The sequence below is a fragment of the Pelobates fuscus genome, chromosome 2, assembly GCF_036172605.1.
Source record: "Pelobates fuscus isolate aPelFus1 chromosome 2, aPelFus1.pri, whole genome shotgun sequence".
Lineage (NCBI taxonomy): Eukaryota > Metazoa > Chordata > Amphibia > Anura > Pelobatidae > Pelobates > Pelobates fuscus.
The window spans coordinates 355425160-355440429 of NC_086318.1; the positions used below are offsets into that span (position 1 = coordinate 355425160).

General features: G+C 42.8%; 18 non-coding genes across 18 annotated transcripts; all 18 read right to left on the reverse strand.

The window, feature by feature from the left end:
- Nucleotides 1-182: 182 nt before the first annotated feature.
- On the reverse strand, nt 183-349 carry LOC134590470 (U1 spliceosomal RNA). Its single transcript, XR_010087389.1, has one exon. It is a non-coding gene; the product is annotated as a U1 spliceosomal RNA (small nuclear RNA).
- A 472-nt stretch (nt 350-821) lies between these two features.
- Nucleotides 822-962, reverse strand: LOC134593324 (U4 spliceosomal RNA). Its single transcript, XR_010089822.1, has one exon. It is a non-coding gene; the product is annotated as a U4 spliceosomal RNA (small nuclear RNA).
- An 899-nt stretch (nt 963-1861) lies between these two features.
- Nucleotides 1862-2028, reverse strand: LOC134590471 (U1 spliceosomal RNA). Its single transcript, XR_010087390.1, has one exon. It is a non-coding gene; the product is annotated as a U1 spliceosomal RNA (small nuclear RNA).
- A 471-nt stretch (nt 2029-2499) lies between these two features.
- Nucleotides 2500-2640, reverse strand: LOC134592564 (U4 spliceosomal RNA). Its single transcript, XR_010089174.1, has one exon. It is a non-coding gene; the product is annotated as a U4 spliceosomal RNA (small nuclear RNA).
- Nucleotides 2641-3539: 899 nt separating this feature from the next.
- On the reverse strand, nt 3540-3706 carry LOC134590099 (U1 spliceosomal RNA). The gene has a single exon (XR_010087074.1). It is a non-coding gene; the product is annotated as a U1 spliceosomal RNA (small nuclear RNA).
- Nucleotides 3707-4185: 479 nt separating this feature from the next.
- On the reverse strand, nt 4186-4326 carry LOC134592001 (U4 spliceosomal RNA). The gene has a single exon (XR_010088689.1). It is a non-coding gene; the product is annotated as a U4 spliceosomal RNA (small nuclear RNA).
- Nucleotides 4327-5225: 899 nt separating this feature from the next.
- On the reverse strand, nt 5226-5392 carry LOC134591134 (U1 spliceosomal RNA). The gene has a single exon (XR_010087956.1). It is a non-coding gene; the product is annotated as a U1 spliceosomal RNA (small nuclear RNA).
- A 472-nt stretch (nt 5393-5864) lies between these two features.
- LOC134593120 (U4 spliceosomal RNA) lies at nt 5865-6005 on the reverse strand. Its single transcript, XR_010089648.1, has one exon. It is a non-coding gene; the product is annotated as a U4 spliceosomal RNA (small nuclear RNA).
- Nucleotides 6006-6904: 899 nt separating this feature from the next.
- LOC134590100 (U1 spliceosomal RNA) lies at nt 6905-7071 on the reverse strand. Its single transcript, XR_010087075.1, has one exon. It is a non-coding gene; the product is annotated as a U1 spliceosomal RNA (small nuclear RNA).
- Nucleotides 7072-7543: 472 nt separating this feature from the next.
- LOC134593326 (U4 spliceosomal RNA) lies at nt 7544-7684 on the reverse strand. Its single transcript, XR_010089824.1, has one exon. It is a non-coding gene; the product is annotated as a U4 spliceosomal RNA (small nuclear RNA).
- An 899-nt stretch (nt 7685-8583) lies between these two features.
- Nucleotides 8584-8750, reverse strand: LOC134590101 (U1 spliceosomal RNA). Its single transcript, XR_010087076.1, has one exon. It is a non-coding gene; the product is annotated as a U1 spliceosomal RNA (small nuclear RNA).
- Nucleotides 8751-9229: 479 nt separating this feature from the next.
- Nucleotides 9230-9370, reverse strand: LOC134593195 (U4 spliceosomal RNA). The gene has a single exon (XR_010089712.1). It is a non-coding gene; the product is annotated as a U4 spliceosomal RNA (small nuclear RNA).
- An 899-nt stretch (nt 9371-10269) lies between these two features.
- Nucleotides 10270-10436, reverse strand: LOC134590472 (U1 spliceosomal RNA). Its single transcript, XR_010087391.1, has one exon. It is a non-coding gene; the product is annotated as a U1 spliceosomal RNA (small nuclear RNA).
- Nucleotides 10437-10915: 479 nt separating this feature from the next.
- On the reverse strand, nt 10916-11056 carry LOC134593121 (U4 spliceosomal RNA). The gene has a single exon (XR_010089649.1). It is a non-coding gene; the product is annotated as a U4 spliceosomal RNA (small nuclear RNA).
- An 899-nt stretch (nt 11057-11955) lies between these two features.
- Nucleotides 11956-12122, reverse strand: LOC134590103 (U1 spliceosomal RNA). Its single transcript, XR_010087077.1, has one exon. It is a non-coding gene; the product is annotated as a U1 spliceosomal RNA (small nuclear RNA).
- Nucleotides 12123-12601: 479 nt separating this feature from the next.
- LOC134592002 (U4 spliceosomal RNA) lies at nt 12602-12742 on the reverse strand. Its single transcript, XR_010088690.1, has one exon. It is a non-coding gene; the product is annotated as a U4 spliceosomal RNA (small nuclear RNA).
- An 899-nt stretch (nt 12743-13641) lies between these two features.
- On the reverse strand, nt 13642-13808 carry LOC134590104 (U1 spliceosomal RNA). Its single transcript, XR_010087078.1, has one exon. It is a non-coding gene; the product is annotated as a U1 spliceosomal RNA (small nuclear RNA).
- Nucleotides 13809-14287: 479 nt separating this feature from the next.
- LOC134593122 (U4 spliceosomal RNA) lies at nt 14288-14428 on the reverse strand. The gene has a single exon (XR_010089650.1). It is a non-coding gene; the product is annotated as a U4 spliceosomal RNA (small nuclear RNA).
- Nucleotides 14429-15270: the final 842 nt, after the last annotated feature.

Below are 15270 nucleotides of genomic sequence, written 5' to 3' on the forward strand. Positions count from 1 at the left end.
TGAAATTCTGGCTTAAAACTGGTCTCCAGAAAACATAGATAATAAAAATGATCAAGCCTAGGAAATGATTGTCACTGCCTGCTTGATGTGGAAAGTAAGAGCCAAAGAAGACGGGTGCCGTGGCTGAAATTATCCTTCGTCAGAATTGGTGAAGTTCTCTATTTTTGTCAAACAAGCAAACACAGGGGAAAGCGCGAACGCAGTCCCCCACTACCATAAATTATACAGTCGAGTTTCCCACATTTGAGGAAATCGCAGAGGTCAACTGGTACGGAGTGCAATGAACCAGCCTCACTCTGGGAGAGCCACCTTAGGGATCATGGCTATTGCTCCCCTGCCAGGTAAGTATGACATGACGGGTACATTCAAAGGCACGCCCGCTGGGAAGCCTTTCCTTTAGGCTGTGGTGAAATAATAAAGTAAGTTAAAAAAAAAAAAAAAGCAAATAAATAATCCAAATGATAGAAGGCTACAAAAGATTACCAAACCTCGTGGCTGATCGTTGTTTTCCTTAGCTACCAGTAATTTTAGTGCCTTCAGGTGGTTAGGTGTGAATAATTGAGCTGGATTCAGGGTGCGAAGGAGCAATTTGCATAAAGGCAAATGCTAGGCCAATGAGCCGAAGGATGGGAATTCGTAGCATGTAGTGAGAATAGTGTGCTGCCGGAAACAAGTGAATTCAGTGGGAGAGAAAGGTAAAAGGGAAATGTTAAGAAGCCAGCGGAAGGAATGGTGCAACAGAGCTCAGGAAGAAACGGGAGTCACGTAAGACACGCCCTAGACATGGGGCGCCATAAACTTTTATTAAACCAATCTTTCAGTCTCCTTAGAGCCTGTCAAAAATTGCCAATGCTGACTGTATTTCAAGTCATCATGGCAGGGTATTGGGTAAAGTTTTCAATTAGCAATAATCACGCCTCGGATTGACCTCATGGGCTACGATACTGCCACTGCGCAAAGCTAGCTGTTCAAGTGGGCCAGCTTTTAAGAGCTACCACGTAAGGACACTTTAAGACAGCGGTGAGAAAAAGTTCATGACCATAAGCCATTGCAAAGGATTATGGGAGGCAATATTCTAATTAGGCCCGCTTCCTCCTACAGGGAAGCTTAAACCCCAACAAATTCCTCGGTCTTCTTTTATGGCATCTTGGAATGGTTCCAAACCTATAACAGAGAGTGAGGGCAACCATATCTTGCAGCAAACCTTGTACAATTTTTTTTCTCTCTTTGGAAACAGTTTTGCCAAGATTCTACTACAGCAGCCATTAGGCAGAGTACACAATCCGCTGGTCTACGTTCGTCCCCAAAGTCACACATTTCATGACTCCATCGATAGGAATGACCCTTGCCTAGCACCTGTCTTCTCTTCATCCACACTCAACAGGGCTGAAAGAACATTTGTGGTGGTTTTTTCAAAATTCCATGGTGTTCATTAGTAAGTGCTAGCGACCACCCAGCTATTCCTAAGGTTTGGTCTGATTGTCTCAAGCGGCAATTCACTGCCTTGATCCAGAAAATCTTTTTTTCCCAGAAATTCAATCAAACGTTACGTTCTGTTGGAAGACGTAATATAGGTCTCCAATTCTTTATTTCTTCCATTGCATTGAAGCATACAATAAATCAAAAGAAGTCAGGATAACAAAATGATGAAAAAAAAGCTGAAAAGTTTAAATAAAAAGTGAAATTCTGGCTTAAAACTGGTCTCCAGAAAACATAGATAATAAAAATGATCAAGCCTAGGAAATGATTGTCGCTGCCTGCTTGATGTGGAAAGTAAGAGCCAAAGAAGACGGGTGCCGTGGCTGAAATTATCCTTCGTCAGAATTGGTGAAGTTCTCTATTTTTGTCAAACAAGCAAACACAGGGGAAAGCGCGAACGCAGTCCCCCACTACCATAAATTATACAGTCGAGTTTCCCACATTTGAGGAAATCGCAGAGGTCAACTGGTACGGAGTGCAATGAACCAGCCTCACTCTGGGAGAGCCACCTTAGGGATCATGGCTATTGCTCCCCTGCCAGGTAAGTATGACATGACGGGTACATTCAAAGGCACGCCCGCTGGGAAGCCTTTCCTTTAGGCTGTGGTGAAATAATAAAGTAAGTTAAAAAAAAAAAAAAGCAAATAAATAATCCAAATGATAGAAGGCTACAAAAGATTACCAAACCTCGTGGCTGATCGTTGTTTTCCTTAGCTACCAGTAATTTTAGTGCCTTCAGGTGGTTAGGTGTGAATAATTGAGCTGGATTCAGGGTGCGAAGGAGCAATTTGCATAAAGGCAAATGCTAGGCCAATGAGCCGAAGGATGGGAATTCGTAGCATGTAGTGAGAATAGTGTGCTGCCGGAAACAAGTGAATTCAGTGGGAGAGAAAGGTAAAAGGGAAATGTTAAGAAGCCAGCGGAAGGAATGGTGCAACAGAGCTCAGGAAGAAACGGGAGTCACGTAAGACACGCCCTAGACATGGGGCGCCATAAACTTTTATTAAACCAATCTTTCAGTCTCCTTAGAGCCTGTCAAAAATTGCCAATGCTGACTGTATTTCAAGTCATCATGGCGGGGTATTGGGTAAAGTTTTCAATTAGCAATAATCACGCCTCGGATTGACCTCATGGGCTACGATACTGCCACTGCGCAAAGCTAGCTGTTCAAGTGGGCCAGCTTTTAAGAGCTACCACGTAAGGACACTTTAAGACAGCGGTGAGAAAAAGTTCATGACCATAAGCCATTGCAAAGGATTATGGGAGGCAATATTCTAATTAGGCCCGCTTCCTCCTACAGGGAAGCTTAAACCCCAACAAATTCCTCGGTCTTCTTTTATGGCATCTTGGAATGGTTCCAAACCTATAACAGAGAGTGAGGGCAACCATATCTTGCAGCAAACCTTGTACAATTTTTTTTCTCTCTTTGGAAACAGTTTTGCCAAGATTCTACTACAGCAGCCATTAGGCAGAGTACACAATCCGCTGGTCTACGTTCGTCCCCAAAGTCACACATTTCATGACTCCATCGATAGGAATGACCCTTGCCTAGCACCTGTCTTCTCTTCATCCACACTCAACAGGGCTGAAAGAACATTTGTGGTGGCTTTTTCAAAATTCCATGGTGTTCATTAGTAAGTGCTAGCGACCACCCAGCTATTCCTAAGGTTTGGTCTGATTGTCTCAAGCGGCAATTCACTGCCTTGATCCAGAAAATCTTTTTTTCCCAGAAATTCAATCAAACGTTACGTTCTGTTGGAAGACGTAATATAGGTCTCCAATTCTTTATTTCTTCCATTGCATTGAAGCATACAATAAATCAAAAGAAGTCAGGATAAAAAAATGATGAAAAAAAAGCTGAAAAGTTAAAATAAAAAGTGAAATTCTGGCTTAAAACTGGTCTCCAGAAAACATAGATAATAAAAATGATCAAGCCTAGGAAATGATTGTCGCTGCCTGCTTGATGTGGAAAGTAAGAGCCAAAGAAGACGGGTGCCGTGGCTGAAATTATCCTTCGTCAGAATTGGTGAAGTTCTCTATTTTTGTCAAACAAGCAAACACAGGGGAAAGCGCGAACGCAGTCCCCCACTACCATAAATTATGCAGTCGAGTTTCCCACATTTGAGGAAATCGCAGAGGTCAACTGGTACGGAGTGCAATGAACCAGCCTCACTCTGGGAGAGCCACCTTAGGGATCATGGCTATTGCTCCCCTGCCAGGTAAGTATGACATGATGGGTACATTCAAAGGCACGCCCGCTGGGAAGCCTTTCCTTTAGGCTGTGGTGAAATAATAAAGCAAGTTTAAAAAAAAAAAAAAAAGAAGAGCAAATAAATAATCCAAATGATAGAAGGCTACAAAAGATTACCAAACCTCGTGGCTGATCGTTGTTTTCCTTAGCTACCAGTAATTTTAGTGCCTTCAGGTGGTTAGGTGTGAATAATTGAGCTGGATTCAGGGTGCGAAGGAGCAATTTGCATAAAGGCAAATGCTAGGCCAATGAGCCGAAGGATGGGAATTCGTAGCATGTAGTGAGAATAGTGTGCTGCCGGAAACAAGTGGATTCAGTGGGAGAGAAAGGTAAAAGGGAAATGCAAGGAAGCCAGCGGAAGGAATGGTGCAACAGAGCTCAGGAAGAAACGGGAGTCATGTAAGACACGCCCTAGACATGGGGCGCCATAAACTTTTTTTAAACCAATCTTTCAGTCTCCTTAGAGCCTGTCAAAAATTGCCAATGCTGACTGTATTTCAAGTCATCATGGCGGGGTATTGGGTAAAGTTTTCAATTAGCAATAATCACGCCTCGGATTGACCTCATAGGCTACGATACTGCCACTGCGCAAAGTTAACTGTTCAAGTGGGCCAGCTTTTAAGAGCTACCACGTAAGGACACTTTAAGACAGCGGTGAGAAAAAGTTCATGACCATAAGCCATTGCAAAGGATTGTGGGAGGCAATATTCTAATTAGGCCCGCTTCCTCCTACAGGGAAGCTTAAACCCCAACAAATTCCTCGGTCTTCTTATATGGCATCTTGGAATGGTTCCAAACCTATAACAGAGAGTGAGGGCAACCATATCTTGCAGCAAACCTTGTACAATTTTTTTTCTCTCTTTGGAAACAGTTTTGCCAAGATTCTACTACAGCAGCCATTAGGCAGAGTACACAATCCGCTGGTCTACGTTCGTCCCCAAAGTCACACATTTCATGACTCCATCGATAGGAATGACCCTTGCCTAGCACCTGTCTTCTCTTCATCCACACTCAACAGGGCTGAAAGAACATTTGTGGTGGCTTTTTCAAAATTCCATGGTGTTCATTAGTAAGTGCTAGCGACCACCCAGCTATTCCTAAGGTTTGGTCTGATTGTCTCAAGCGGCAATTCACTGCCTTGATCCAGAAATTTTTTTTTTCCCAGAAATTCAATCAAACGTTACGTTCTGTTGGAAGACGTAATATAGGTCTCCAATTCTTTATTTCTTCCATTGCATTGAAGCATACAATAAATCAAAAGAAGTCAGGATAAAAAAATGATGAAAAAAAAGCTGAAAAGTTAAAATAAAAAGTGAAATTCTGGCTTAAAACTGGTCTCCAGAAAACATAGATAATAAAAATGATCAAGCCTAGGAAATGATTGTCGCTGCCTGCTTGATGCGGAAAGTAAGAGCCAAAGAAGACGGGTGCCGTGGCTGAAATTATCCTTCGTCAGAATTGGTGAAGTTCTCTATTTTTGTCAAACAAGCAAACACAGGGGAAATCGCGAACGCAGTCCCCCACTACCATAAATTATGCAGTCGAGTTTCCCACATTTGAGGAAATCGCAGAGGTCAACTGGTACGGAGTGCAATGAACCAGCCTCACTCTGGGAGAGCCACCTTAGGGATCATGGCTATTGCTCCCCTGCCAGGTAAGTATGACATGACGGGTACATTCAAAGGCACGCCCGCTGGGAAGCCTTTCCTTTAGGCTGTGGTGAAATAATAAAGTAAGTTTAAAAAAAAAAAAAAGCAAATAAATAATCCAAATGATAGAAGGCTACAAAAGATTACCAAACCTCGTGGCTGATCGTTGTTTTCCTTAGCTACCAGTAATTTTAGTGCCTTCAGGTGGTTAGGTGTGAATAATTGAGCTGGATTCAGGGTGCGAAGGAGCAATTTGCATAAAGGCAAATGCTAGGCCAATGAGCCGAAGGATGGGAATTCGTAGCATGTAGTGAGAATAGTGTGCTGCCGGAAACAAGTGAATTCAGTGGGAGAGAAAGGTAAAAGGGAAATGCTAAGAAGCCAGCGGAAGGAATGGTGCAACAGAGCTCAGGAAGAAACGGGAGTCACGTAAGACACGCCCTAGACATGGGGCGCCATAAACTTTTATTAAACCAATCTTTCAGTCTCCTTAGAGCCTGTCAAAAATTGCCAATGCTGACTGTATTTCAAGTCATCATGGCAGGGTATTGGGTAAAGTTTTCAATTAGCAATAATCACGCCTCGGATTGACCTCATGGGCTACGATACTGCCACTGCGCAAAGATAACTGTTCAAGTGGGCCAGCTTTTAAGAGCTACCACGTAAGGACACTTTAAGACAGCGGTGAGAAAAAGTTCATGACCATAAGCCATTGCAAAGGATTGTGGGAGGCAATATTCTAATTAGGCCCGCTTCCTCCTACAGGGAAGCTTAAACCCCAACAAATTCCTCGGTCTTCTTATATGGCATCTTGGAATGGTTCCAAACCTATAACAGAGAGTGAGGGCAACCATATCTTGCAGCAAACCTTGTACAATTTTTTTTCTCTCTTTGGAAACGGTTTTGCCAAGATTCTACTACAGCAGCCATTAGGCAGAGTACACAATCCGCTGGTCTACGTTCGTCCCCAAAGTCACACATTTCATGACTCCATCGATAGGAATGACCCTTGCCTAGCACCTGTCTTCTCTTCATCCACACTCAACAGGGCTGAAAGAACATTTGTGGTGGCTTTTTCAAAATTCCATGGTGTTCATTAGTAAGTGCTAGCGACCACCCAGCTATTCCTAAGGTTTGGTCTGATTGTCTCAAGCGGCAATTCACTGCCTTGATCCAGAAATTTTTTTTTTCCCAGAAATTCAATCAAACGTTACGTTCTGTTGGAAGACGTAATATAGGTCTCCAATTCTTTATTTCTTCCATTGCATTGAAGCATACAATAAATCAAAAGAAGTCAGGATAAAAAAATGATGAAAAAAAAGCTGAAAAGTTAAAATAAAAAGTGAAATTCTGGCTTAAAACTGGTCTCCAGAAAACATAGATAATAAAAATGATCAAGCCTAGGAAATGATTGTCGCTGCCTGCTTGATGCGGAAAGTAAGAGCCAAAGAAGACGGGTGCCGTGGCTGAAATTATCCTTCGTCAGAATTGGTGAAGTTCTCTATTTTTGTCAAACAAGCAAACACAGGGGAAAGCGCGAACGCAGTCCCCCACTACCATAAATTATGCAGTCGAGTTTCCCACATTTGAGGAAATCGCAGAGGTCAACTGGTACGGAGTGCAATGAACCAGCCTCACTCTGGGAGAGCCACCTTAGGGATCATGGCTATTGCTCCCCTGCCAGGTAAGTATGACATGACGGGTACATTCAAAGGCACGCCCGCTGGGAAGCCTTTCCTTTAGGCTGTGGTGAAATAATAAAGTAAGTTTAAAAAAAAAAAAAAGCAAATAAATAATCCAAATGATAGAAGGCTACAAAAGATTACCAAACCTCGTGGCTGATCGTTGTTTTCCTTAGCTACCAGTAATTTTAGTGCCTTCAGGTGGTTAGGTGTGAATAATTGAGCTGGATTCAGGGTGCGAAGGAGCAATTTGCATAAAGGCAAATGCTAGGCCAATGAGCCGAAGGATGGGAATTCGTAGCATGTAGTGAGAATAGTGTGCTGCCGGAAACAAGTGAATTCAGTGGGAGAGAAAGGTAAAAGGGAAATGCTAAGAAGCCAGCGGAAGGAATGGTGCAACAGAGCTCAGGAAGAAACGGGAGTCACGTAAGACACGCCCTAGACATGGGGCGCCATAAACTTTTATTAAACCAATCTTTCAGTCTCCTTAGAGCCTGTCAAAAATTGCCAATGCTGACTGTATTTCAAGTCATCATGGCAGGGTATTGGGTAAAGTTTTCAATTAGCAATAATCACGCCTCGGATTGACCTCATGGGCTACGATACTGCCACTGCGCAAAGCTAGCTGTTCAAGTGGGCCAGCTTTTAAGAGCTACCACGTAAGGACACTTTAAGACAGCGGTGAGAAAAAGTTCATGACCATAAGCCATTGCAAAGGATTATGGGAGGCAATATTCTAATTAGGCCCGCTTCCTCCTACAGGGAAGCTTAAACCCCAACAAATTCCTCGGTCTTCTTATATGGCATCTTGGAATGGTTCCAAACCTATAACAGAGAGTGAGGGCAACCATATCTTGCAGCAAACCTTGTACAATTTTTTTTCTCTCTTTGGAAACAGTTTTGCCAAGATTCTACTACAGCAGCCATTAGGCAGAGTACACAATCCGCTGGTCTACGTTCGTCCCCAAAGTCACACATTTCATGACTCCATCGATAGGAATGACCCTTGCCTAGCACCTGTCTTCTCTTCATCCACACTCAACAGGGCTGAAAGAACATTTGTGGTGGCTTTTTCAAAATTCCATGGTGTTCATTAGTAAGTGCTAGCGACCACCCAGCTATTCCTAAGGTTTGGTCTGATTGTCTCAAGCGGCAATTCACTGCCTTGATCCAGAAAATCTTTTTTTCCCAGAAATTCAATCAAACGTTACGTTCTGTTGGAAGACGTAATATAGGTCTCCAATTCTTTATTTCTTCCATTGCATTGAGGCATACAATAAATCAAAAGAAGTCAGGATAAAAAAATGATGAAAAAAAAGCTGAAAAGTTAAAATAAAAAGTGAAATTCTGGCTTAAAACTGGTCTCCAGAAAACATAGATAATAAAAATAATCAAGCCTAGGAAATGATTGTCGCTGCCTGCTTGATGTGGAAAGTAAGAGCCAAAGAAGACGGGTGCCGTGGCTGAAATTATCCTTCGTCAGAATTGGTGAAGTTCTCTATTTTTGTCAAACAAGCAAACACAGGGGAAAGCGCGAACGCAGTCCCCCACTACCATAAATTATGCAGTCGAGTTTCCCACATTTGAGGAAATCGCAGAGGTCAACTGGTACGGAGTGCAATGAACCAGCCTCACTCTGGGAGAGCCACCTTAGGGATCATGGCTATTGCTCCCCTGCCAGGTAAGTATGACATGATGGGTACATTCAAAGGCACGCCCGCTGGGAAGCCTTTCCTTTAGGCTGTGGTGAAATAATAAAGCAAGTTTAAAAAAAAAAAAAAAAGAAGAGCAAATAAATAATCCAAATGATAGAAGGCTACAAAAGATTACCAAACCTCGTGGCTGATCGTTGTTTTCCTTAGCTACCAGTAATTTTAGTGCCTTCAGGTGGTTAGGTGTGAATAATTGAGCTGGATTCAGGGTGCGAAGGAGCAATTTGCATAAAGGCAAATGCTAGGCCAATGAGCCGAAGGATGGGAATTCGTAGCATGTAGTGAGAATAGTGTGCTGCCGGAAACAAGTGGATTCAGTGGGAGAGAAAGGTAAAAGGGAAATGCAAGGAAGCCAGCGGAAGGAATGGTGCAACAGAGCTCAGGAAGAAACGGGAGTCACGTAAGACACGCCCTAGACATGGGGCGCCATAAACTTTTTTTAAACCAATCTTTCAGTCTCCTTAGAGCCTGTCAAAAATTGCCAATGCTGACTGTATTTCAAGTCATCATGGCGGGGTATTGGGTAAAGTTTTCAATTAGCAATAATCACACCTCGGATTGACCTCATAGGCTACGATACTGCCACTGCGCAAAGTTAACTGTTCAAGTGGGCCAGCTTTTAAGAGCTACCACGTAAGGACACTTTAAGACAGCGGTGAGAAAAAGTTCATGACCATAAGCCATTGCAAAGGATTGTGGGAGGCAATATTCTAATTAGGCCCGCTTCCTCCTACAGGGAAGCTTAAACCCCAACAAATTCCTCGGTCTTCTTATATGGCATCTTGGAATGGTTCCAAACCTATAACAGAGAGTGAGGGCAACCATATCTTGCAGCAAACCTTGTACAATTTTTTTTCTCTCTTTGGAAACAGTTTTGCCAAGATTCTACTACAGCAGCCATTAGGCAGAGTACACAATCCGCTGGTCTACGTTCGTCCCCAAAGTCACACATTTCATGACTCCATCGATAGGAATGACCCTTGCCTAGCACCTGTCTTCTCTTCATCCACACTCAACAGGGCTGAAAGAACATTTGTGGTGGCTTTTTCAAAATTCCATGGTGTTCATTAGTAAGTGCTAGCGACCACCCAGCTATTCCTAAGGTTTGGTCTGATTGTCTCAAGCGGCAATTCACTGATTTGATCCAGAAAATCTTTTTTTCCCAGAAATTCAATCAAACGTTACGTTCTGTTGGAAGACGTAATATAGGTCTCCAATTCTTTATTTCTTCCATTGCATTGAAGCATACAATAAATCAAAAGAAGTCAGGATAAAAAAATGATGAAAAAAAAGCTGAAAAGTTTAAATAAAAAGTGAAATTCTGGCTTAAAACTGGTCTCCAGAAAACATAGATAATAAAAATGATCAAGCCTAGGAAATGATTGTCGCTGCCTGCTTGATGTGGAAAGTAAGAGCCAAAGAAGACGGGTGCCGTGGCTGAAATTATCCTTCGTCAGAATTGGTGAAGTTCTCTATTTTTGTCAAACAAGCAAACACAGGGGAAAGCGCGAACGCAGTCCCCCACTACCATAAATTATACAGTCGAGTTTCCCACATTTGAGGAAATCGCAGAGGTCAACTGGTACGGAGTGCAATGAACCAGCCTCACTCTGGGAGAGCCACCTTAGGGATCATGGCTATTGCTCCCCTGCCAGGTAAGTATGACATGATGGGTACATTCAAAGGCACGCCCGCTGGGAAGCCTTTCCTTTAGGCTGTGGTGAAATAATAAAGCAAGTTTAAAAAAAAAAAAAAAAGAAGAGCAAATAAATAATCCAAATGATAGAAGGCTACAAAAGATTACCAAACCTCGTGGCTGATCGTTGTTTTCCTTAGCTACCAGTAATTTTAGTGCCTTCAGGTGGTTAGGTGTGAATAATTGAGCTGGATTCAGGGTGCGAAGGAGCAATTTGCATAAAGGCAAATGCTAGGCCAATGAGCCGAAGGATGGGAATTCGTAGCATGTAGTGAGAATAGTGTGCTGCCGGAAACAAGTGGATTCAGTGGGAGAGAAAGGTAAAAGGGAAATGCTAAAAAGCCAGCGGAAGGAATGGTGCAACAGAGCTCAGGAAGAAACGGGAGTCACGTAAGACACGCCCTAGACATGGGGCGCCATAAACTTTTATTAAACCAATCTTTCAGTCTCCTTAGAGCCTGTCAAAAATTGCCAATGCTGACTGTATTTCAAGTCATCATGGCAGGGTATTGGGTAAAGTTTTCAATTAGCAATAATCACGCCTCGGATTGACCTCATGGGCTACGATACTGCCACTGCGCAAAGATAACTGTTCAAGTGGGCCAGCTTTTAAGAGCTACCACGTAAGGACACTTTAAGACAGCGGTGAGAAAAAGTTCATGACCATAAGCCATTGCAAAGGATTGTGGGAGGCAATATTCTAATTAGGCCCGCTTCCTCCTACAGGGAAGCTTAAACCCCAACAAATTCCTCGGTCTTCTTATATGGCATCTTGGAATGGTTCCAAACCTATAACAGAGAGTGAGGGCAACCATATCTTGCAGCAAACCTTGTACAATTTTTTTTCTCTCTTTGGAAACGGTTTTGCCAAGATTCTACTACAGCAGCCATTAGGCAGAGTACACAATCCGCTGGTCTACGTTCGTCCCCAAAGTCACACATTTCATGACTCCATCGATAGGAATGACCCTTGCCTAGCACCTGTCTTCTCTTCATCCACACTCAACAGGGCTGAAAGAACATTTGTGGTGGCTTTTTCAAAATTCCATGGTGTTCATTAGTAAGTGCTAGCGACCACCCAGCTATTCCTAAGGTTTGGTCTGATTGTCTCAAGCGGCAATTCACTGCCTTGATCCAGAATTTTTTTTTTTCCCAGAAATTCAATCAAACGTTACGTTCTGTTGGAAGACGTAATATAGGTCTCCAATTCTTTATTTCTTCCATTGCATTGAAGCATACAATAAATCAAAAGAAGTCAGGATAAAAAAATGATGAAAAAAAAGCTGAAAAGTTAAAATAAAAAGTGAAATTCTGGCTTAAAACTGGTCTCCAGAAAACATAGATAATAAAAATGATCAAGCCTAGGAAATGATTGTCGCTGCCTGCTTGATGCGGAAAGTAAGAGCCAAAGAAGACGGGTGCCGTGGCTGAAATTATCCTTCGTCAGAATTGGTGAAGTTCTCTATTTTTGTCAAACAAGCAAACACAGGGGAAAGCGCGAACGCAGTCCCCCACTACCATAAATTATGCAGTCGAGTTTCCCACATTTGAGGAAATCGCAGAGGTCAACTGGTACGGAGTGCAATGAACCAGCCTCACTCTGGGAGAGCCACCTTAGGGATCATGGCTATTGCTCCCCTGCCAGGTAAGTATGACATGATGGGTACATTCAAAGGCACGCCCGCTGGGAAGCCTTTCCTTTAGGCTGTGGTGAAATAATAAAGCAAGTTTAAAAAAAAAAAAAAAAGAAGAGCAAATAAATAATCCAAATGATAGAAGGCTACAAAAGATTACCAAACCTCGTGGCTGATCGTTGTTTTCCTTAGCTACCAGTAATTTTAGTGCCTTCAGGTGGTTAGGTGTGAATAATTGAGCTGGATTCAGGGTGCGAAGGAGCAATTTGCATAAAGGCAAATGCTAGGCCAATGAGCCGAAGGATGGGAATTCGTAGCATGTAGTGAGAATAGTGTGCTGCCGGAAACAAGTGGATTCAGTGGGAGAGAAAGGTAAAAGGGAAATGCAAGGAAGCCAGCGGAAGGAATGGTGCAACAGAGCTCAGGAAGATCAGGGAGTCACGTAAGACACGCCCTAGACATGGGGCGCCATAAACTTTTTTTAAACCAATCTTTCAGTCTCCTTAGAGCCTGTCAAAAATTGCCAATGCTGACTGTATTTCAAGTCATCATGGCGGGGTATTGGGTAAAGTTTTCAATTAGCAATAATCACGCCTCGGATTGACCTCATAGGCTACGATACTGCCACTGCGCAAAGTTAACTGTTCAAGTGGGCCAGCTTTTAAGAGCTACCACGTAAGGACACTTTAAGACAGCGGTGAGAAAAAGTTCATGACCATAAGCCATTGCAAAGGATTGTGGGAGGCAATATTCTAATTAGGCCCGCTTCCTCCTACAGGGAAGCTTAAACCCCAACAAATTCCTCGGTCTTCTTATATGGCATCTTGGAATGGTTCCAAACCTATAACAGAGAGTGAGGGCAACCATATCTTGCAGCAAACCTTGTACAATTTTTTTTCTCTCTTTGGAAACAGTTTTGCCAAGATTCTACTACAGCAGCCATTAGGCAGAGTACACAATCCGCTGGTCTACGTTCGTCCCCAAAGTCACACATTTCATGACTCCATCGATAGGAATGACCCTTGCCTAGCACCTGTCTTCTCTTCATCCACACTCAACAGGGCTGAAAGAACATTTGTGGTGGCTTTTTCAAAATTCCATGGTGTTCATTAGTAAGTGCTAGCGACCACCCAGCTATTCCTAAGGTTTGGTCTGATTGTCTCAAGCGGCAATTCACTGCCTTGATCCAGAAATTTTTTTTTTCCCAGAAATTCAATCAAACGTTACGTTCTGTTGGAAGACGTAATATAGGTCTCCAATTCTTTATTTCTTCCATTGCATTGAAGCATACAATAAATCAAAAGAAGTCAGGATAAAAAAATGATGAAAAAAAAGCTGAAAAGTTAAAATAAAAAGTGAAATTCTGGCTTAAAACTGGTCTCCAGAAAACATAGATAATAAAAATGATCAAGCCTAGGAAATGATTGTCGCTGCCTGCTTGATGCGGAAAGTAAGAGCCAAAGAAGACGGGTGCCGTGGCTGAAATTATCCTTCGTCAGAATTGGTGAAGTTCTCTATTTTTGTCAAACAAGCAAACACAGGGGAAAGCGCGAACGCAGTCCCCCACTACCATAAATTATGCAGTCGAGTTTCCCACATTTGAGGAAATCGCAGAGGTCAACTGGTACGGAGTGCAATGAACCAGCCTCACTCTGGGAGAGCCACCTTAGGGATCATGGCTATTGCTCCCCTGCCAGGTAAGTATGACATGACGGGTACATTCAAAGGCACGCCCGCTGGGAAGCCTTTCCTTTAGGCTGTGGTGAAATAATAAAGCAAGTTTAAAAAAAAAAAAAAAAGAAGAGCAAATAAATAATCCAAATGATAGAAGGCTACAAAAGATTACCAAACCTCGTGGCTGATCGTTGTTTTCCTTAGCTACCAGTAATTTTAGTGCCTTCAGGTGGTTAGGTGTGAATAATTGAGCTGGATTCAGGGTGCGAAGGAGCAATTTGCATAAAGGCAAATGCTAGGCCAATGAGCCGAAGGATGGGAATTCGTAGCATGTAGTGAGAATAGTGTGCTGCCGGAAACAAGTGGATTCAGTGGGAGAGAAAGGTAAAAGGGAAATGCTAAAAAGCCAGCGGAAGGAATGGTGCAACAGAGCTCAGGAAGAAACGGGAGTCACGTAAGACACGCCCTAGACATGGGGCGCCATAAACTTTTATTAAACCAATCTTTCAGTCTCCTTAGAGCCTGTCAAAAATTGCCAATGCTGACTGTATTTCAAGTCATCATGGCAGGGTATTGGGTAAAGTTTTCAATTAGCAATAATCACGCCTCGGATTGACCTCATGGGCTACGATACTGCCACTGCGCAAAGATAACTGTTCAAGTGGGCCAGCTTTTAAGAGCTACCACGTAAGGACACTTTAAGACAGCGGTGAGAAAAAGTTCATGACCATAAGCCATTGCAAAGGATTGTGGGAGGCAATATTCTAATTAGGCCCGCTTCCTCCTACAGGGAAGCTTAAACCCCAACAAATTCCTCGGTCTTCTTATATGGCATCTTGGAATGGTTCCAAACCTATAACAGAGAGTGAGGGCAACCATATCTTGCAGCAAACCTTGTACAATTTTTTTTCTCTCTTTGGAAACGGTTTTGCCAAGATTCTACTACAGCAGCCATTAGGCAGAGTACACAATCCGCTGGTCTACGTTCGTCCCCAAAGTCACACATTTCATGACTCCATCGATAGGAATGACCCTTGCCTAGCACCTGTCTTCTCTTCATCCACACTCAACAGGGCTGAAAGAACATTTGTGGTGGCTTTTTCAAAATTCCATGGTGTTCATTAGTAAGTGCTAGCGACCACCCAGCTATTCCTAAGGTTTGGTCTGATTGTCTCAAGCGGCAATTCACTGCCTTGATCCAGAAATTTTTTTTTTCCCAGAAATTCAATCAAACGTTACGTTCTGTTGGAAGACGTAATATAGGTCTCCAATTCTTTATTTCTTCCATTGCATTGAAGCATACAATAAATCAAAAGAAGTCAGGATAAAAAAATGATGAAAAAAAAGCTGAAAAGTTAAAATAAAAAGTGAAATTCTGGCTTAAAACTGGTCTCCAGAAAACATAGATAATAAAAATGATCAAGCCTAGGAAATGATTGTCGCTGCCTGCTTGATGCGGAAAGTAAGAGCCAAAGAAGACGGGTGCCGTGGCT